The 21,927-nt window shown below is 47.7% G+C and overlaps 1 long non-coding RNA gene across 1 annotated transcript in view; it reads right to left on the bottom strand.

The window, feature by feature from the left end:
- Positions 1 to 4,116, bottom strand: part of LOC115067781 — a 6,202-nt gene extending 2,086 nt beyond the window's left edge. Inside the window, exons 1-3 of the long non-coding RNA XR_003847147.1 lie at positions 3,916 to 4,116; positions 2,332 to 2,552; positions 1,492 to 1,646 (exon numbers count right to left, since the gene is read on the bottom strand). This is a non-coding gene — a long non-coding RNA (uncharacterized LOC115067781). The remainder of the gene's footprint in view (positions 1 to 1,491; positions 1,647 to 2,331; positions 2,553 to 3,915) is intronic.
- Between the last annotated feature and the right edge of the window lie 17,811 nt (positions 4,117 to 21,927).

Below are 21,927 nucleotides of genomic sequence, written 5' to 3' on the forward strand. Positions count from 1 at the left end.
TCACCGACTCACGGACACCCTGGCTTTCGCCGTTCCTCGTACGCTTCCCGTGTGGTCCAAGTGGCCAGTGGACCTCACATCCTGAGGAAGGTATACGGGTGAAATAGGGACGGGATCGACTGAGTAGACCTCAGTAGCGGAGGAGCTTTCACTGCCCAGGAGTACACGCTGGGACCCTGAGAGCCCAGCGCGTGCTGGCCTATAAACTAGTCTGGAGCCTAGTGTGCTGGTAGCTCATATCCAAAATTCTAGCACTCTGGAGGATGAGGCAGGAGGGCTGTTTCTAGTTTGAGAACAACCTGAGCTGCATGTAGTAAGTTCAGACCAGCCTGTGCTACTGAATAAGACCGGTTCAAGTAAAAAAAAAAAAAAAAAAAAGTCAAACTGGCCTGTGAGCCATCTATGTAGCATAGCTTGTTGCTAGGTTCTAGAAGCCCACCTTCACCCTGTGCAACCCTTAGCTTGCTCATGGCCTCCTGACATCCCATGGTTGTACACGTGTGGCCACGGGTGTCTCTGGATCAGTGCTGGAGGCAGACACATGCACTGTTTGCAGACAGAAGTCTGTCCTCACTTTTTAATTGATTGAGGCAGAGTCTATAGCCCAGGCTGGCTTGGAACTCCCTATGTACCTGAAGATAACCCTGAACTTCTGATCCTCCTTTTGAGTACTTGGATTACAGATATGGATCACCATGCCCGGTCTTAATATGTGGTGTTGGGGTTGGAACCAAGGGCCTCCTTCATGCTAGACAGGTGCTCTGCCACTGAGCTAAGACCTCTGCCTTAGCACCAGTTCTGTTGAACAGGTGAGGGGAAGCTGGAGTATGGGTAGGGGAGCGTCCCCTTGCAGCTTGCTCTGCTCCAGGGGGTCTTCACAGGTGGGCAGAACATGGCAAAGGAAGATGTTACCAGGCAAGTGGTGACAAGTCTCTGAGGAACTGATGAGAAATGATGCAATCTGGCAGTGAGGGCAGACGTTGCACCACCACACTCAACTTACTTCTTCTGAGACAGGCTTTTAGGTAGCCCTGGCTGGCCTCAAACTCACTAAACCTGAAGATGATCTTGAGCTCTTGTCCTGCCTGCCTCAACCTCCTGTGTTGGAGTTTCAAGTGTGCACCCCCAGGCCTGATCCTGTATGCTTTAGTGTGACTTTAGGTCAGTCTACCCTACCCTTCCTGTTCCTCAGTTTCTCAACTCTTGGATGGTAACAAGGCAAGGACTTTGCTTCATGCATGACAGCACCTTTAACAGTGCTCTGAACACGGCAGGTACTCAATAAATGCTGCACGACTAGGCTGTTGTGCTAATGAAATGAATTTGTCTATAAGCTTCTTAGAACACGTTCTAGGTGTAATGTAATAAAGGCTTAATAATGGCTAGCAATTATCACAGGCCCCATCAAGACCTGAAACCCAGCAAGGTGGCGAGTTGGGTGTAAGTGCTTAGGGCTGGCCAGCGCAGAGTAGGAAAGTGGTCAGGACCCACCTGTTGGCAGCTCTTCTCAGTTGAGGTGGGTGACACCAAGAGCTTGACCACTTCGTTTTTGTATACATCCAGTAGCGGACTGAAGCCCGTAGACGCAGCAGCAATTCTCTTCCGAGCCCCACCTGCCAGGTGACAGTCCCTGCCACCCTCGAAGCCTGTATTGGGAGGAGGGAAGCTGAGTGCTGAGCTTTCCTGCACCTGTCAGCAGTTGGTAGGGTCTGGGACCGTTTAGGGGAAGAGCCTGATCTTTGAGCGGAGTCAAGCCTGGGAGGGGAGGAGCCTAGGTACTGGGGCGGAGCCAAGCCTAAGGGAAGGGCCTGGAAGGCTTAGGAGTGTAAGATTGGGATAGAACTCCAGAGCTCTAGGGAGGAGCCAAGCCCAGGGGAGGAACGTGTTGCTTTGGAGAAACAACCAGAGCCCAGTGAGAATACCCAAATGCTTCAGGGAGGACATGCGGGCCTTGGGAGCACGTCTTCAACTGTGCCCCCTGGGCCTCCACACCATCACCTCTGAGCATTGGTTCCTGGGGCACAGTGTTGCCAGCTCATCAGAAGACTTGTGCATTCACAGGATTTTAGGATCGGCGCTACGTGGGGTAATAGGTTAGGGAGCCACACAGTGGGCTCCTTTGGACCGCTGCACACCTGCTGGGAAGAGGGTGGGGAGGAGAGCAGGAGGGGGCTCTGCACTCAAAGGCCTCATCCCTCCCTGGCTCTGCATCAATAAGCACCTCTCTACAAAGGGTGTTCCACTCTATGGGGATGGAGCTGAGCCCTGCTGCAGCCCACCCTAGTCACCGTCTGCGGTCACGGTCACGCTGGAGCTGACTGCTTCACTCACCAGTTGCCCACTCATCTCAATCGAGGTGCTGTCCAACAGCTCCAGAGGTGGAGTCAAGAGGGCCAGGAGTTGAAGGCTCGCCTCATCTACATAATGAGTTTGGGGTTGGTTAGCTTGTGTCTCAGAACCCCTGAAGTTCAGGAAGGAGATTATCTAGGTTCGAATTCCAGCTCTATGCAGGGCGTGGTGGCGCACACCTTTAATCCAAGTACTCGGGAGGTCTGGAAAAAGACCAAAAAGAAAAAAAAAAATGCCAGTTCTACCATCTTTTTAGGTGTTATTCTGTATGCTCTGGTTTCCTATTATAAACTGGGAACAGAATAATACCAGTGTCATAAGTTGTTGACAGACTTAAAATGATTTCAGAACCAGAGTCATGGCTCACAGGAAGGGTGCTTGCCTAGCATGTCTGAGGCCCTGGATTTTATTCCCAGAATCACTAGAGAAAAAAAAAAAAAAAAACCAACAACCAAAAAGCAAGAGTCAGATGTGGTAGTGTGCGCTTGTAATCCTAGATCTCAGGAGGTAGAGGCAGGAGGATCAGGAGCTCAGGGTTATCCTCTGCTACAGATGGAGTTAGAGGTTACCATGGACTACATAAGACCCTCTCTCAAAAACCAAAAACTTGGGGCTGGAGAGATGACTTAGGGGTTAAGAGCACTGGCTGCTCTTCCAGAGGACCCTGGTTAGGTTCCCAGCACCCACGTGGCAGCTAACAACTGTCTGTAACTCCAGTTCCAGGGGATCCAATGCCCTCTTCTGGCCTCCATGGACCACTTATGTATATGCAGGCAGAACACTCATAAAATAAAAATAATTAAAACAAATGAAAACAACACCCCCCCAACCCAAGGGCTCAACCCAAGGGCTCAGTTAAGTACTTGTGTGAGGGCTTGAGTTCAATCCCCAATACCCACATAAGAAATCCAATGTGGTGTGCACATCTGCAATCTCAGTACCAAGGAAGTAGAGACAGGCAGATCTTTGGGGCTAACTGGCCAGCCTAAAGAAAGGAAGGAAGGAAGGAAGCAGGTGTTGACAATGTTTCTGATTTTTCCTGTACCTCTGGCATAAGAAACAGTGCCTGGAACCTGGGCACCTGGAAAATCCTCAACCAATATTTGTTGATTAAGAATGAAGGAAAGTGGGAAGCGAAGAGTGAGGTAGGGATGAGCACGCTAGGGTAAGGTCCCTCTCCCTCTTTGGACTCTCGCCCCAGGCATCAGAAGCCGCTCACTCAAAAAAAGTGGTGAAGCAAGGCTGGGGAGGAGCACCTGGCACCAGTGTCAAGTTCTTTTCCAGCCATTCTCGCTGTGCTCCACTTCCCAGCCTCTGAAATCCTCTGGCAGAATACAGTCTGGTTGAATATAAGGCATTGGCCCGGCCAGCGACCTCCCAATTTGCCCCGCCCATCAGCTCCTTCCCAGTACTCTTCATTCTGGCTGCTTCTACTGATCCTATTAGCCAAGATCCTGTATTTCTGGCTCCACCAGAGCATCACTCAACCCGCTCATCCATTCAGCTTTTTCTCAAACGCACTTGCTCCTTCATCCCCCTCCGTTCCACTTCCTAAATTCTGCCTACCGTTTTATGTCACTGACTTCTACTGCCATCAGGTTTCCAACTTCCTGCCTTGCCCCGCCCACTTCCTTAGTTTTGCTCTTCCACAGCCCAACTTAGCCTCTTAGGCAAACTCCGACTCCCACTAGTGTCCAATCGGCTTTGTCCCAGCCAGCGCCTAGCTTCTCCCCTGGGCCACGCCCTACGGGCCTGCTTTCCCAGGTTGAGCTCTTCAGCCCCGCCCCCTGACTCGATCTGCTCTGTCTCCGCCCACTCTGCCTCGCAAAGTAAGTCCCTCGGCCCCGCCAACCCAGCAGTGGGTCCCGCCCTCGGAACGCTCCGTTCCTTGCCTGCTCATAGGTCCCGCCCATCATAAGGCCCCGCCCCCAGAGCGGTGAGCTCCCCAGCGGCTCAAGACCCCGCCCACTAGTAGGCTCCGCCCATAGATCCTGCCGTCAATGCATTAGGCTCCTCCCCGCTCCCCCGCACCGGACCATGGACCCCGCCCACCGTAGGGTCCCGCCCTCAAAGATTTGGGCCCCGCCCCCAGGCCCCAGGCTCCCCAGCTTGGGCTAGACTGGGAGTTCCAGGCGGACCAAGGCTTCTTGCCTTTAATGTCAGCATTCTGGAGGCTGAGGCAGGAGGATTGTTGTGAGTTCAAGGCCAGCTTGGCTCACATAGTGAGATCTTGTCAAAAAACAAAAAGCCTGGTGTGGTGTTGCGCGCCGTAGTCCCAGCACTTGGGAGGCAAAGGCAGGCGGATCTCTGTTGAGATTGAGGCCAGCCTGGTCTATACATAGCCAATTCCTGGCCAGCCAGGTGAGACCTAAATAGTGAGACCCTGTCTAAAATAAATCCAAAAAAAACCAACAAACACAAAGTTCTCTGAGGGAGAAACCATTTCTGCCTATCCCCCAACCTGTGCCAGTCCCTGGGCCTTGGAATTCACAGTGTACATCCAGCAAAGTCCATTTCCTTGCCTTCTTTGAACATTTTGTCAGCCCAGCTTTTGTGCTCCTTCCAAGCCAGGAGATGTCCTTGCTCCTTGGAGCTGCATCCAGACCACTGTCCCTCCACCCTCCCCTAAGCCCCAGCTGCAGCCATCAGCCTGGGAGCAACAGATCCATTGCTCACATTGTGCATCATCTGCTGACCCATGTCCCCATCACCTTTGTTCTATTTCACTCCCTCTAGTGCTTTTTGAGACAGGGTCTCATGTAGTGCAGACTGGCCTCAAACTTGCTATTCCCAGCTGGCCTGGAACTTGATATATAGACCAATCTAGCTTCGATCTCCCAGAGTTCCACCTGCCTCTGCCTCCTGAGTGCTGAGATTAAAGGTGTGTATCACCATGCCTGGTCCTGGTTTTTACTTTTTAAAAACAAGTTTTTATGCCAGGTATGGTGGTGCGAGCCTTTAACCCCAGCCCTCAAGAGGCAGAGGCAAGTGGATCTCTGTGAGATCGAGGCCAGCCTGGTCCACATAGTGACTTCCAGACGGATTGGGACTAGGGAGACCCTGTCAAAAAATTTTTTTAAATGTGTAAGACTGTTTTGCCTGTAAGCAAGCAAGTGTACCCTGTGTATGCAATGCACACAGAGGCGAGAACAGGGGGTTGAGTCCCCTGGAACTGGAGTTACAGACAGCTATTAGTTGCCATCTGAGCACTTCATACTGAATCTGGGTCCTCTACAAGAACAGCAGTGCTCTTAATTGCTGAGCCATATCTCCAGCTCACCCTTTTTATTTGCTTCCAACTCATTCTGTAACTGAAGATGACCTTGAACTTCTGATCCTGCCATCTCCACCTCTGCTGTGTTGGGATCACAGGCTTGTGCTACCATACCCAACCTATGCTGTGTTGGGGAGTGAACCCCTGCAGGGCATGCTAGGCAAGCACTTTAACAACTGAGCTACCTCTTCAGGCTCCTCTAAGACTCTGTATCACCATCTAGCATTCCACAGGAATAACTCTAATTCATCATGTACATTCTTTATTATCTCTCCTCAATCTGACTAAAATCAATGGGAGAGCAGAAATTGTTTCTTTTGCACACTGCATACTTTGATGGCTTCCATAAAGAAATCAATAAAGATACCCTAATGAATGTGAGGATGGGTATGACTCGGTGGTAGAGCACCTGCCTAGAACTGCCCCCCTGCCCCAGTGAGGGGCTGGGTACATGGCTCAGAGGTACAACACCTGTCTTTAGTTCCAGAACTCCGGAGGCAGAGACAGGCAGATCTCTGTGAATTCAAGGCCAGCCTGGTTTACATAGTCAGTTCCAGGCCAGCTGGGGCTACAGGGAGCCCTAGTCTCAATAAGGAAAAAAACAAAAACAAAAAAACACCCAAGGCCACACATGCTGAAGAACACTTGTAAACACTTTTAAACTTGTAATCCTAACACTTGGGAGATGAAGGCAGAAAGATCAGAAGTTCAAGGTCATCCATCCTCAGTTACAGATTGAATTCAAGGCCAGCCTGGGCTGTATGAAACCCTGTCTCAAAAAATAAAATAAGGAGGGCATGGTGGTACAGGCCTTTAATCCCAGCACTCCGGAGGCAGTGGCAAGCAGATCTCTGTGCATTTGAGACCAGCCTAGTGTACATGGTGAGTACTAGCTGGGGCTACAGGGAGACCCTGTCCAAAAAAAATGAGGAGCCATCTGTTGAGCTGGGTCCCTGAGAGTACATGTCTTGGTGGTAAAGCCCTTGCCTGGTTTGCATGATGCCCTGGGTTGGATTCTGGGGAAAGAAAGGAAGAGGGAGAGAGAGAGAAGGAAGGAGGGGGATGGAGGGAGAGGGAGAGGGAGGGGGAAAAGAAAAAAGACAAGGCCAAGCCGAGCAAATCTCAAGACTCGTGCTCTGTACTGTAAGAACTACAAGCCTCTTTGGGATGTGCACAATACCTCATTTAGTCTGAAGGCTAAATGTTAATCTCTGGGTCAGTTTGGGGCTGGAGAAGCCAGATACTGCCTTCTAACCTAGCCAGTGGGTAGCAAGTTCCTGTGATTGTGGGGAAGTTATTACTGGTTGGCATGGTAACCGGGGATGCTACCAACATTCCAATTCCAAGGACCCATGAGTGTACATTCCAAAAATGGCTATGGTGGCATTTTCTATCTGACACACTGTTCCATAATGCCACTTTGTCATACAGTCTCTCTCCCTCTGGCACTGGCAGATGTCTCACAGTTCAGGGCACTGTGTGGAGAAGTGACATTGCTAAGGGTTTTCACAGGTGAGCCTAAAAGATGTTTCTGCTTGACTCTCCCTTGTGTCATGTTTCTCAGGAACCCTGAGCCCATTGAAGTGTTGCTAAGTGGTTAATAACTGGTTCTCTGGAGAGTAGTCAGAGCTTGGGTTTATAACATTTTCCACACTGGAGTATAAATCATACCCAAGGCTGATTCCAAGCTGTGCTTGTGAAGTCTCTGAACTGAGGGATTGGAAAGAGATGTACGCAGTGAATCAACCTGAGCCAGTCCGAGCTGGCTCCCTCACACCCCTGCCTAAATCAGTCAGCTGTTGAAGGCTTGCTGCCCTGGGGTCACTCTGGTGGGTAGACAACAAGGAGGCGTGCCCAGATGGACCAGCTGTTTCAGCCTCAGCTTCGCTGGTCTTCCCAAACTCGGGCTACAGGTAACTGCGAGAAGCCCTCAGGTGACCCAGCCTCCTTCCCCTGAGTGTGGACTAGTTGGCTGAGCCCAGGCAGTTCCCCAGAGCCACAGAAGATAAGAAAATCCTGTCTACTTATCTGTGTACCTCCCTCCCTCCCTGTCTGTATTTATTCTTTTGAGACAAGGCAGCCACATTCTCCAATTCTAAATTCGAGTTTTCTTTTTTCTTTTAAAATATAATTTAGTTTAAAAATATGTTTAGGGGCTGGAGAGATGGCTCAGTGGTTAAAAGCACTGACTGCTCTTGCAGAGGACCTGGGTTTGAGTCCTAGCACCCACATGGTGGCTACGAACAGTCCTTAACTCCAGTTCCAGGGGAATCTGAAGCCCTCTTCTGACCTCCGCAGCATGGCATTTTTTAAAAATTTAAAAATGTTTAAAGTTTTTTGATATTTTGTTTATAATTTTTATTTTATGTGTAAGAGTGTATTGCTTGCATGTAGGTAGGTGCACCTGTGTCATGCAATGCCCTCGGAGGTCAGAAGAGGGCATCGGATAGACTGGAACTGGAATTATGGACTGTTGTTAGCTGCCATATGGGTGCTGGGAATCGAACCTGGGTCCTCTGGAAGAACAGCCAGTGTTCTTAACACTGTTTTATTTTATGTGTATGAGTGTATTGCCTGCATGTATGTGAGTGCATCCATGTCATGCAATGCCACGGAGGTCAGAAGGGGGCTTCAGATTCCCCTGGAACTGTAGTTGACAGTTTGTTGCTGCCATGTGGGTGCTGGGAATCGAATCCGGGTCCTCTGAAAGAGCAGTCAGTGTTCTTAACCACTGAGCCATCTCTCTAGCCCCATGTTTAAAGTTTTTAAAAAGACTTTTTATGTCTGTGTGCCTCTATGTGTGTGTGTGCCATACCCATGGAGGCCAAAAGGGGGTGTCAAATCCCTTGGAGCTGGAGTTACAGGTGGTTGTGAGCCACCTGACATGAGTGCTGGGGCCTGAACTCGGGTCCTCTGCAACAGCAGCAAGTGCTCTTAACTGCTGAGCCATCTGTCCACCCCCAAGTTTTCTTTCTTTTTTTAAAATGTTTAGGGGCTGGAGAGATGGCTCAGCGGTTAAGAACACTGACTGTTCTTGCAGAAGACCCGGGTTTGAATCCCAGCACCCATAAGGCATCTAACAGCTGTCTTTAACTCCAGTTCCAGGGGATCCAACAGCCTCTTTTTCCTCCATGGGCACTGCACAACACGGGTGCACTTACCTACATGCAGGCAATACACGCATACACATAAAATAAAAATAAAAGTTTTTCATTTACTTGTGTGTGTGTGTGTGTGTGTGTGTGTGTGTGTGTGTGTTCCACAAGATGTGTGTAGAGGTAAAAGACAACTCTCAGGACTTGATTCTCTTCTTCCAGAATGTGGATCTTGGGGATGGAACCAGGTCATCAGGCTTGGCGGCAAGTACGTTTACCTGCTGAGCCATTTCCCCAGCCCTCAAGTTTTCTTTTCTGGTGTTCCTTGGTGGTTTTTATCTTGTTGGTGTTGTGTTTTATGTTTTTAATTAAATTTATTTTTATTTTATTTTTATGAGTATTATGCCAGTATGTAAGTACCCATGTTGTGCAGTGCCCACGGAGGACGGCAGAGGGAATTAGATTCCCATGGCACTGGAGTTACAGCCGGCTGTTAGCCACTATGTAGGTGCTGGGAATTGAACTCTGGTCCTTTGCAAGAACAGCCAGTGCTCTTAACTGCTGAACCATCTCTCTAGCCCCTTCATTTGTTTTCTTTTTAAAAAAAATTATTTATGCCGGGTGCGGTGGCGTATGCCTTTAGTCCCAGCACTTGGGAGGCAGAGGCAGGTGGATCTCTGAGAGTTCAAGGCCAGTCTGGTCTACATAGTGAGTTCCAGGACAGCTGAGGCTACAAGGAGACCCTGTCTCAAAACGACCAAAAAAATTTTTTATAAAATTTATTTCTATTTTATGTGATATGAGTGTATCGCCTGCATGTGTATAAGTGCACTTGTGTCATGCAGTGCTCAAGAGGGTCAGAAGGCTGTTGGATCCCCTGGAACTGGAGTTACAGATGGTTGTTAGCTGCCATGTGGGTGCTGGGAGTTGAACCCAGGTCCTCTGGAAGAGCAACCGGTGCTCTTAACCGCCGAGCCATCTCTCCAGCCCCCTTGTTTTCTTTTTTGATACAGGGTCTCACTGTAGTCCAGGCTGTCCTGGAATTTGCGGTGATCCTCCTGCCTCAGCCTTCTAAGTGCTGAGATGACAGACAGGTCGTAGCTGTTATAGAACTACGCTAATTATCCATTTTAGCTTGTGTTCAAAGCCAAGGAACTGGAAGTTTGTCCCTTTAAGTCTTTTTTCCCTACTGGCTGCCGCGATGCCGCGTTTCCAGCAGAGGGCACAGGAGAAGCGTGGCAGGGCCGGGGTCGGGCTGCTCCAGGGCGGCTCCTGCGGAAGTTTCTCCAGCATCTGTCCCGCGCCGTGTGGCTCAGACACTGTTCGCTGTTTTGTCTGGCATCCTACCAGCTGTGGACTTCTGGCAAATCCCATCACAGCCTGAGGCTGAGGTCTTTTCTTAGCCTCTCTACATTAGACCTAGGAGAACTGCCTGTGTCTTAATGCTGCTCTTTTTTTCTTTGCGTCCCTCCGACCCTCCTATAGTTAGTAATAATTCTGTCACAAACATCTCTTCCCTTCTTCCCTCCCCTCCCCTCCCCTCCCTTCCCTTCTTCCCTTCCCTCCCTTCTTTTTTTTTCTTTTTTTGAGGGATGTAGTTCTCTCCTTCCACCATAAGGGCCCCAGGGATCAAACTCAGGTTATCGGGCTTGACAGCAAGTGTTATTAGTGCTGAGCCATCTGCTGACTGCCCCGCCCCCGATTTGTTTTGCTTTGTCTTGGTTTCTGACTTTTCTGAGAACAAGGTCTTGCTGTGTTGCCCACCTCAAACTATTCATCTTTCTGCCTCAGCCTCTCAAGTGCTGGGATCACAGGTGTGTACCACAAACCTATTTCTATCTGCTATTTCTATAGTCAATGTTCTCGCTGTCAATGCCCTAGAAACTGATTTCCTTTTAATCCTGTTATAGTTAGTAATAATTCTGTGTCACAAACATTATTCTCCTGGTTAGACTCTGATTGACACATATAGCATGTATTCACTCACTCTGGTATCCTGTGTGACTCACCCACATTGTTGGACACATTCATCCGTGCCTCATTCCTTTTTTGTTGCTGAGTAATATGCCACTGATCAGATAAACCACCATCACCATGATGGACACTTGGATTGTTCCCAGCTTGGAGCTGTTATGAATGAAGCTGTTATAAGTATTTATATACAAGTGTCTGTGTGGACATGAGTTGTGTTTTTCTCCACCTAGGAGTGGAATTCTTGGGTGATAGGGTAATGTACATTTCATTGCACAAGAAAATGCCCAATAGTTTTCTAACATTATCCTGCCACATGCCCTTCCCCACAGCAATTCCTGAGAATTCCTGACTACCAGGTGTTGACAGTCTGTGTGCCTGAGTGTGTGGGGGGGCACCTGTGTATGCATGCGCCTATGTGTGCACGTGTGTATATGTACCTGTGTATGTATGTGTCTATGTGTGCACTTGTGTACCTGTGTATGTATGTGCCTATGTGTGCACTTGTGTACCTGTGTATGTATGTGCCTATGTGTGCACTTGTGTACCTGTGTATGTATGTGCCTATGTGTTCACAAGTATATATGTGCAGCCTTTCTAATAGGGCACTTTCTTGACCATAGCTACGCCATGTTAAATTTTAGACTGACTCTAGTCTCTGAAATTATCAGGCAGTTGGCCCAGGGTATGGGAACACATGTCAGCTGGATCCCAGTTGTCTCGGGAACAGGTCAGAGTGTCCCACAGTGCACCTGCTAACTGCAGATTTATGGCTTCAGTAGATTATACTTGGTTTGCTTCTGCAAAATAGTAATTGTTACTTAGAATAGAAATTGTTAAGAGGACTATGGGCTCTCCACCTGTAAGCTTGGGAACTTAAACTTTTCACACCTGGTTATGGTTTCTCTGTATAAAAGCTTAACCTGGGGCTGGAGAGATAACTTAGTGGTTAAGAACACTGGTTGTTCTTGCAAAAGACCTGGGTTCGAATCCTAGCACTCACATGGAAGCTAACAACTGTCCATAACTCCAGTCCCAGGGGATCTGACAGCCTCTTCTGACCTCCATGGGCATTGCACGACACGGATGCAGTTACCTACATGCAGGCAATACACACATACACATAAAATAAAAATAAAAAAAGAAAACTTAACCTAGAGATGGCTCAGTGCTACACACTTGGGTTCCGACACCCTTGTGTAGTAGCCCTGGATAGTAAGGACTTTCATTTGGCAAAACTTTGCGTGTTCTTCTCTGGTGAAGCAACCCACAACTCCCTGTGTATATGTGTGTATATATGTACATGAATGTATATGAGTGTACATATGTGTATGTGTGTATGTATACATGTATATTTGAATGCAGGCACATACATGCCATGGTGTGCCTATAGAGAACATTCTCTGGAATCACTTCTCTCCTGACACTTTGTGGGATCTGGGGCTCCAACTTAGGACATCAGGCCTGCACAGAAGTGCCTCTAGCCCCTGTCCTGTGGATAACCTTTTAAAGTTCTTGTGTGTGTATGTGTGTCTGTGTGTGTGTGCACATGCATGCAGGTAGAGTTAGAGGTCAATGTCAAATGTTATCAATTGATCGCCATCTTTTTTTCTTAATTTAAAATTACATTTTATTTATGTTTTGTGTAACTGTATGTGTGCATACTATGTGCATGTGTAGAGGTCAGAAGATAACTTGTGAGAGTCAGTTCTCCTCTGCTATCATGTGGGACCTGAGGATTGAATTCAGGTTGTTAGGCTTGGTAAAAAGTGCCTTTATCCAGAGACAGGGTCTTCCTGTAGCCCCAGCTGGCCTGGAACTCACTGTGTGGACCAGTCTGGCCTAAATCTCACAGAGCTCTGCCTGCCTCTGCCTCTTGAGTGCTGGGATTAAAGGCCTGTACCACCACATCTGGCTTCTTCTTTATTTTATTTTGGTCTTTTTGAGACAGGGTCTCCCTGTAGCCCCAGCTGGCCTGGGATTCGATATGTAGACCAGGCTGGCCTTGAACTCACAGAGGTCCACCTGCCTCTGCCTCTCGAGTGCGGGGATTGAAGGCATGCCATCACTCCCGGCTGCTGCTTCTTTTAAAAAAATATTTATTTTAATTTATTTGTGGGTGTGTGTGCATATGTGTGTCTATTTCTTTGTGAATGCATGCCACATGTGTGCAGATGCCCTTGGAGGCCAGAAGAAGGTGTCAGATCCCCTGAAGATGGAATTCCAGGTTGTTGTCAGCCACCATGTGGGTGCTAGGAACTGAACCTGGATCCTTTGGAAGAGCAGCCAGTGCTCTTAACCACTGACCTCAACCTGGAGCTCAGCAATTGGCTAGGCCGCTTGGTCAATGGGCCTTTGGGAACCTCCCGTGTCTGTCCCCCACCAAGCGATAGGGTCATAGGCTCACGCACCATGCCTAGTTTTTGTTGTTGTTGTTGTTTTTTTGTCTTTTTTGAGACAGGGTCTATCTGTAGCCCCAGCTGACCTGGAACTCACTATGTAGACCAGGCTGGCCTCAAACTCACAGAGATACATCTGCCTTGCTTCCCAAGGGCTAGGACTAAAGGCGTGCACCACCAGTCCTGGCCCTAGTTTTTGTTTATTTGTTTGTTTTTAAATGTGGGTGCTGAGCATTCACTCAGGGCCTCAAGCTTACAGAGGAAGCACTTCACCCACTGACCCACCTCCCCAGCCCCAATCTTTTACAATTCTTCCAAAGAACAGTTTCCTGGTCATGCCTTCAGGGTTTTCTCTACTTGACTCCCTCTCTTTTAATTCTTTTGTTTGTTTAGTTTTTTGAGACAGAATCTCACACAGCCCTGACTAGCCTCTAACTCACTATGTAGCTAAGGCTTGCTTGAACATCTGAGTCTCCTGTCTCCCTCCTAAGTGCTGGTATTTCAGGTGTGCCATCATACCCAGATTGAGTCCATTTTGAAAACCCTGTCCACTGGTTCCCTGCGCTCTGTCCCCTGGTTCCCTGCTCTGTCCCCTGTGTCCTCCTCTGCCACAGATGTCTCAGGATGTTCCATGTTCACACAGGGAAAGCAGTATCACATGGGGCATGTGGGACATGCCAATGCTCCTGGTATCCTGTGGGAAGTCTTTCCTGCTCTGGTGTCTGGGTGGGGGCTCCCTGCAAAAGGCCAGGCTGACACTGAATATGGTCAGTCATTCCCTGAAACAGAGCAAGAAGAGCCAGGAAGAAAATAAGGACTATCTTTAGTAGCTGTTCCAAACCATACACCAGTGACTTGTTCACAAAGCATCATTCCAGCAAAAACCCAGAGCCTCCTAGCCAGCCTCTAGTTTGATAGTGAGATTGGCTAACAAGGCTACACAAGTGTTTCCACACTAGTGTGAGAGAAACACCAGAGTAAACAAGAGCATTAAATAGAACTGACTCCATAAAAAAGAGTCAATCAAAGGGCCAGAAGAACACAAACAGATAAATCACAGCGCTTGGGGATGGAGACAGAGGCAGGAGAATTGCTGCGAGTTGATGCCTGCCTGGGCTACATAGTGAATCCCAGGCCAGCAAAAACTACAGAATGAAACTGTCTGAAATGAACAAACCAACAAACAATGGGGAAAAATAGGGAGAGAGACACTGGACTGAGGGAGTGGCTCAGTGGTAGAGCACCTGCCTAGAATCCCCCAGTGAGGGGCTGGGGCGTGGCTCAGTGGTAGAGCACCTGCCTAGAATCCCCCAGTGAGGGGCTGGGGCGTGGCTCAGTGGTAGAGCACCTGCCTAGAATCCCCCAGTGAGGGGCTGGGGCGTGGCTCAGCAGTAGAGGGCTTTTCTACCATGCCTATGGCCTTGGGTTCTATTCCTAGAATCATAATCAATTAATCAAGACATTAAAGCTATGAGTCATAAAAGAAAAATTAAGACTATGGTAATTTTATTTACTAAGTCCACAGGCTAGAGAAGAGAGAGATAAGGAATTTAGTTAACCAATATGAAAACATTCTGAGTTTTTTTTGTTTTGTTTTATTTTTGAAGACAGCTGGCTTGGAACTCACTATGTAGACCAGGCTGGGCTTGAATTCACAGGGATCCACCTGCCTCTGCCTCTCTCAATTTCTGGGATTAAAGGCATGTGCCACACACCAGTCCTAAAAAAAAAATTTTTTTTTAGCTTACTTCCTCTTTTGGCTTTTTGGGTTTTTTTTTTTTTTTTTTTTTTTTTTTTTTTTAGTGTCCAGTGGTTAAGAGCACTGACTGCTCTTGCGGAGGACCCAGGTTTGATTCCCAGTACCCACATGGCAGCTACGAACCGTCCTTAATTCCAGTCCAGGGGAACCCGAAGCCCCGTTCTGACCTCTGTGGCATTGCACAACGTGGGTGAACTCACATACATGCAGGCAATACACTCATACACATAAAGTAAAAATAATAAATTTAAAAAAATTAGAACTAATTTATTTTAGCCGGGTGTGGTGGCACATGCCTTTAATCCCAGAACTGGAGAGGCAGATGCAGGCAGATCTCTGTGAGTTCAAGGCTAGCCTGGTCTACATAGCTAGTTCCAGGTCAACTGGGGCTATAGGGAGACCCTGTCTCAAAAAAGACCAAAAAAAATTAATTTATTCTTATGTGTATGTTTTGCTTGCACGTGAGTGTACCCATGTACACATGAATCCCCTAGAACTGAAGTTATGGACAGTTGTTATCCTCCAGGTGGGTGCTGGGAACCTAGCCGTGGTCCTCTGGAAGAACAGCCAGTGCTCTTAACCAATGAATCATCTCTCCAGCCTCCTCTTGAACATATTTTGAGACTCTGTTCCAAGCTCCAGGCACTATGGCATCCTGCCTACAGCCCCAACCAACACAGCAGCAACAGGGATTTCTATTGGGCTTTCTGTTCCAGACTTTTCTTCTCATCATTGCTGCCTCTTATTATAGCAGGCGAAGGTTCCATGGAAGAAGTTTAGGCATTATAGAAATGCTCTTGGCTCCTGGGCTGGTGGAAATATTTCCAGGTGCTGTCTGGTCTTGCTGCTGGTAACTACAGAATTGATGCCAGGTCATATCCTGGTCGGCATCTGGAGTGTCTCACCCTCTTGGGAGGCAAAGGCAGGTGATCTCTGTAAGTTCAAGGCCAGCCTGGTCTACACAGCAAGTTCCAGGCCAGCTGGGACTACAGGGAGACCCTGTTTCAGAAACAAACATACAAACAAAGCTGAACTCAATCTCACAGACTGTCTTGCCCCTGCCTCTTGAGTGCTGGGACTGAAGGCATAGACCACTAGTACTTGCTTAATTTTTATTTCATGTGATGAGTGTTTTGCCTACACGTATGCAAATACAATGGATGCAGTGCCCTCGGGGACGGAAGAGGGTATCGGATCCCTTAGATCTGGAGTTATGTGGGTGCTGGGAACTGAACCCAAGAGTAATCCCATAATAAACTTTATCCTTTCAGCCTCATAAATAAACTTTAAAAAAATTAAATAAACATAAAAGGTCTGTACTCCCAGAGCATATGGCTCCAGGAATTTTGTGTTAGAGATTATAGAGTCTAATATTACTGCTGCTCCTACCTAACACCATGGAGAAAAAGTGAGGATCAGGGCCCTGGACATATGCTAGCTGTTGCTGTGAATGTGTCACAGTGATGATGGCCAGTGCTAGAACGTGACCTCTGTAAGTCAGCCCCGCAGCCTTGAAGTGCCACGGGAATATGGCTAGAGAGACAGCTTAGGGCCCAGAGCTGAAAGAGCAAAACAGAGAGCCATCCCCAGGGTAGTACTGAAGCCACTGGCTGGATTTGCAAAAGAGGGAGAAAAGCCCAGTTCAAAAATATATATGTAGGTCTGAAGAGACAGCTCAGCAGTTAAGAGCACTGGTTGCTCTTGCAGAGGACCCAGGTTCAGTTCCCAGTACCCACATGGTGGTTAAAAACCATTCCTAACTCTAGTTCTGGGGGATCCAATGCCCTCTTCTGGCCTCTGCAGGCATCACACACATGTGGTGCACTTATATACATGCAGGCAAAGCACTCATGCACATAAAATAAAAATAAATAATAAACAGCTGGGCATGGTGGCACATGCCTTTAATCCCAGCACTTGGGAGGCAGAGGCAGGCGGATCTCTGTGAGTTCAAGGCCAGCCTGGTCTACAGAGTGAGTTCCAGGACAGCTGGAGCTACAGGGAGATCCTGTCTCAAAAAAGACCAAAAAAATAAAAATAAAATAAAATAAAATAATAAATGTGTATGTAGAGGGCCTTCAGAGAGGCTCAGTGTGTCAAGTGCTTGCCCCACAAGCATGAGGGCCAGAGTTCAGTTCTCTGGAACCTGTGTAAACCAGATGCTGATAACACATATCTGTCATCCTAGCACTTTTGAGGCAAGATGTGAGGCAGGGACAGGAGCTCTCTGGCCGTACATAAGCTGGTGTATGCAGTGGAAAACAACAAAAGAGAGACCCTTTTTCAAAAAGGTGGAAATAAATCTTGCTGGGAGTGGTGACACAGGCCTTTAATTCAGCAAGGCCAGCCTGGTCTACATAGGGAATTCCAATTAGTTAGGGCTACATAGTGATGCCTTGTCTCAATAAATAAACAAATAAAATATTTGTAAGTAAGCTCATACCTATAATCTTTGCACTCAGGAGGCTGATTGCACTCAGTTTAAGGCCATGATGAGCTACACAGTGAGTTCTAAACCAGCCTGGACTAAAGTTTGGAGACCATGTTTCAAAAAAACAAAAACCCAACACAAACTAACAAGTAGAAAAAGATTGCTGATTACTACCAAGGACTACAAAACAGTGTAAGGTAAAAATGTCACATCAATACTCAAAGTTAACCGTGCGTGTGTGTATGTGTCCCCAGGTGTGTGTTTGTGTACAAATCCAAGTTACGCGTCTTTTTCAATTCTTCCCGTTTTGTTTTGCTTTGTTTCTTTTTGTTTTAGAGACATGGTCTCTGACTGATTAGGCTAGCCTGGATAGCCAGTAAGTTCCAGGGGTCCTCCTGTCTTAGCTTCCCCAGTCCTGGCATTCCAGGTGTGCTCAGCTTGGTCTGGCTTTTTACCTGGGTGCTAGGGATCTGAACGCACGTTCCTGTGACAGCCTGAAAAACACCTTATGGCCTTAACATCTCCCCAGCCCCACATGCTAGCCAGTTTTTGAGAAGTAACTTAATTGCAAATAAAAAATCTTTTTTTTTTAAATTTTGTGTGTTTTGCCTGCATGTATATAAATGCATCTGTGTGTGCAATATCTGCAGAGACCAGAAGAGGGCACTGGATCCCCAGAAACTGGAATTACTAATGGTTGTGATGTGGGGAATGTGCTTCCAGTGCTCTTAAGTGCAGAGCCGTCTCTCCAGCACCCTTAATTATGATTTTTAATTGGATGCCTAAGAGGTGGGCTCTCCTTTAAAAGATCCCTTTTCTTCATACAGTGCTTTGTCAGTCTAATTGGTCTATTTTTTTTGCTATGTACATTTAAACAGTTATTGTTTAAGACCAGATGTGTGATGTGTTCAGTCTTTCAAGAGAAACAATCTGAAACCGAAGAAACAGACTATATAGAGTGTTTTTGTTTTTGTTTTTTTTAAAGCCTGACAATTGCAAAAGTGACTCACACCAAAAATTAAGCTGGACAGTGGCCACTGCTGACTATGGTAAGCTCCTAAGTTGCTAAATCAGGAAACAGCTCTCTGAGAGTTTGGAAGCACAAATTTTGCAAGGGGGCTGCCAGTCAGAGGAAATAAAAAATACAGATACTTTGCTGCAGGGGCTACTGTGAGCACGTGTGGATCTGGGCATTGTGTATGTTTCCGGATGGCCCGTTTGTTTTTTTTTTCAATTATTTTTACTTTATGTGTATGAGTTCACCCATGTCGTGCAATGCCGGGGAGGTCAGAAGAGGGCTTTAGATTCCCCTGGAACTGGAATTAAGGACAGTGCATAGCCGCCATGTGGGTGCTGGGAATCGAACCCGGGTCCTCTGCAAGAGCAGTCAGTGCTCTTAACCACTGAGCCATCTCACTAGCCCCGTTTCTTTTTCTAAGCTAAATTAAATATTATGTATTCTTACGATGTGTGTATGATGTGTATGTGTGTGGGGGCGTGGAGGTCAGGGGACGACTTCCAACGCGTGGTTCTGGAGGGTGGAACTCAGGTCGTCAGGCTCGACTGCAAGCACTTTTACCCACTGAGCCACCTCGCCAGCCCAGAAGACTGTTTCCATGACGACAAAGTATGTATAAAATTGCAGAAATGAAAGTCGTTTCTTTGTTATGCTATCTTTAAAAATTATTTAATACAAAAAAAAAAAGAACACTTCCAAAGCAAAGTCTTTAAGGTGCAATTTGTGGCTTTGTAAAGTGCGCTTGTAAAATTGAGTTTAAAGGCACCCTGCGTGGTGGAAGAGTCTGGGAAGGGACGCAGGGACTCCCGGTGGCCCTACCCCAGGGACAGGGTCAGTGGAGAGATTCCTCCATCCATCGGAGTGGACGCGACCTCGGGACCTGACCTGGGTCCCTTCCTGTCTGGGCGCTCTCCTGGCGGCCTCCTGAGGAGTGGAGGAGCTGAGATCGCTGTCTCGCCCTGCCCCCGAGGGGCTCCTGGGGATCCGTGCTGTCCAGTGAGCCCCAGGGCCTTGGAACCTTGGCTAATGGCCCTCTCCTGGTGGCCCGAGGCTGGATGCTGCAAGGGCAGGGGCGGAGCGCGGCTGGGAATGCACGGATGCGGGATGTCCCGATCCTGACCCGGTGCTGCGAGACATCCCTCTCTTTTCGTTGTGGTCCAGGGTGGATTCTCAGAAGCCGGCTCCGTTATTAACATTATGTGTACTATACATAATTTTTGTTAGAAATGACAAAACTGCTCTCTTCTGCCTTAGACCCCTCCCCTCAAGATCAGCCAGCAATATCACCCTCACAAACTATGTGACTAGGTTTCTTTTGGAAATTTTTGTTTGTCCCAGCACGGAGTCAGAAGCAGGTGGATCTCTATGAGTTCAAAGCCAGCCAGGTCTACATAGTGAGTTCCAGGCCAGCTAGGGCTACAGAGAGACCCTGTCTCAAAAAGGCCAAAAACCAATTATTTATTTATTTATTTATTTATTTATTTATTTATTTATTTATTTATTTATAGACAGGATGTAGCCTTGACTGGCCTGGAATTCACTGTGTATATCAGGCTGGCATTGATCTCACAGAGATCCATCTGCCTTTGCCTCCCAAGTGCTGGGATTAAAGGCGTGCACCACCACACCTGGCTTATTTATTTAATTTTTAAAACGTTTTTAAAAATTTATTGCGTGTGTATGAGGAGGAGGGAGGACAGCTGGCAGAAGCTGGCTCTCTCCTTCCACCATATGGGTCTCAGGGATGGAACTCATGTTGTCAGTCACAGTCAGACTTAGTGGCAGGTGCCTTTACTACTGAGCAATCTTGCCAGGCCGCCACCTTCTATGGAGACAGGGTCTCTCACTGAACCTGGAGCTGTCTGATTCAGTTAGACTGACTGGTCAGCAAGCCCCATGAATTCTTTTGTCTTCCCTGCTCAGGACTGGGGTTACAGATGTCAGCTTCTACTTCTGGCTTTTTAACGTGGGTGCTAAGGATCCAAACTGAGGGCCTCATGCTTGGGTAGCAAGCACTTTACCCACTGAGCCACCTCCTCAGCCTTCATGTTTGACATAGCACTCCCCTTCCATGGCCCAGGAGAACCTTCAACTCATGATCCTCCTGCCTCCCCGGTTCTTGAGTGCTGTGATTTCAGACACATGCTGGAGTTGTCATTGAGTTTGTAAAGACCAATAATGGAACCTGTGCTTGGGGTTCATTTAGTCTCCATCTGTGGTTGTACACCTGGTGGCAGTATTGTGGGGTGGGGGACGGGGGGGGATTTTGGGGAGGAATGTCAGAGCTGTCATTCAAACGTTGGTTTTGATGGCTTAAGTGGGTTAAAGTTTATTTGATTTCAGGCAATAGAAACCCACTCAAGCTAGCTTAAGGGAGAAAAGGAATATATCACATAGCATAGTGTCCCCAGCAGTGTGGGGGCGGTTCGCCACACTTATGGCACAGACTTTATAAATAGCCTAATGCAGCTGGGCGTGGTAGTGCATGCCTGCAATCTCAGTGCTATGGAGGTAGGGTCATGAAGATAGTGTATTTGAGGCTGGTAGCCTGGACTACACAGTGAGCTTCTGGCCAATCTGGATTATGTAGTGAGACCCTGTCACATAAAACAAATCAGGGCTGCTGATGTGACTTAGTTGGTAGAAGGGTTGCCTAGCAGGCAAAAAGCCCTGGATTCTATCCCCAGCACCGAATAACCTGGGTGTGGTGGCGAATTCTGCAATCCCAGAATTTGAGAGGTTGAGGCAGGAGGATCAGAAGTTCAGGGTGATATTCAGCTACATAGCAAGTTCTCAGGTCAGCCTGGGCTACACATCTCAAAAAAAAAAAGGTGATCTAATGATGGGTCTGGGCAGATGGCTTGGTGGATAAATCCCTTGCCTCACAAATATGAGGACTGTAATTTGGATTCCCCAGAACTCAATTAAAAGTTGGGCAGGCATAGCTCTTTTGTTGGAAATAAAATGAACCCCATCAATGCTGCACTAAGAACATTGGAACAAAGTGGAAGTAACTCAGCAAGGCAGATTTTACTTTTGCAAAAGGTGACCTGAGTGGTCATTCAGATCCAGCAAGTACACAAGACCCTGAAGCTTGGTGAGCGTCTATCCCTAATGCAAGAGAGCTGTGTCTTTTCCCCACTGGCTGGGGTCTGACCTCACAGTCTTTCCCAGTTGGCTAGTTTAAAAGAATCAGTGGAGGGCCTGGTGGCGCATACCTTTAATCCCAGCACTTGGGAGGTAGAGGCAGGCGGATCTCTGTGAGTTCAAGGCCAGCCTGGTCTACGTAGTGAGTTCCAGGCTAGCTGGGGCTACAGGGAGACCCTGTCTTAAAAAGACCAAAAAAAGAATCAGTGCAAAGGGAGAAGAGCTCCACCGCCCCATGTCACCAGACTCAGGAATGCATCAGGGCCTTGAAACTTACAGGGTCCGGTGGAATTAAAACATTAGAATTTCTTATAAACCAAGTCCCAAATTTTACAGAGTTTGAAAGAAAAGATTAATATTTAATGTTTCTTACAGTTTCAATGCAACTGGGAGGCATCTGAGACCCCCTTTCTAGCTCACAGAACTTGTATGGGTGGGCCTCAGTTCGTGGCTTGCTGTTGGTCAGACGCTACTTTCTAAGTAG

Source organism: Nannospalax galili, unplaced genomic scaffold, assembly GCF_000622305.1.
Source record: "Nannospalax galili isolate Female #2095 unplaced genomic scaffold, S.galili_v1.0 scaffold886, whole genome shotgun sequence".
Taxonomy (NCBI): domain Eukaryota; kingdom Metazoa; phylum Chordata; class Mammalia; order Rodentia; family Spalacidae; genus Nannospalax; species Nannospalax galili.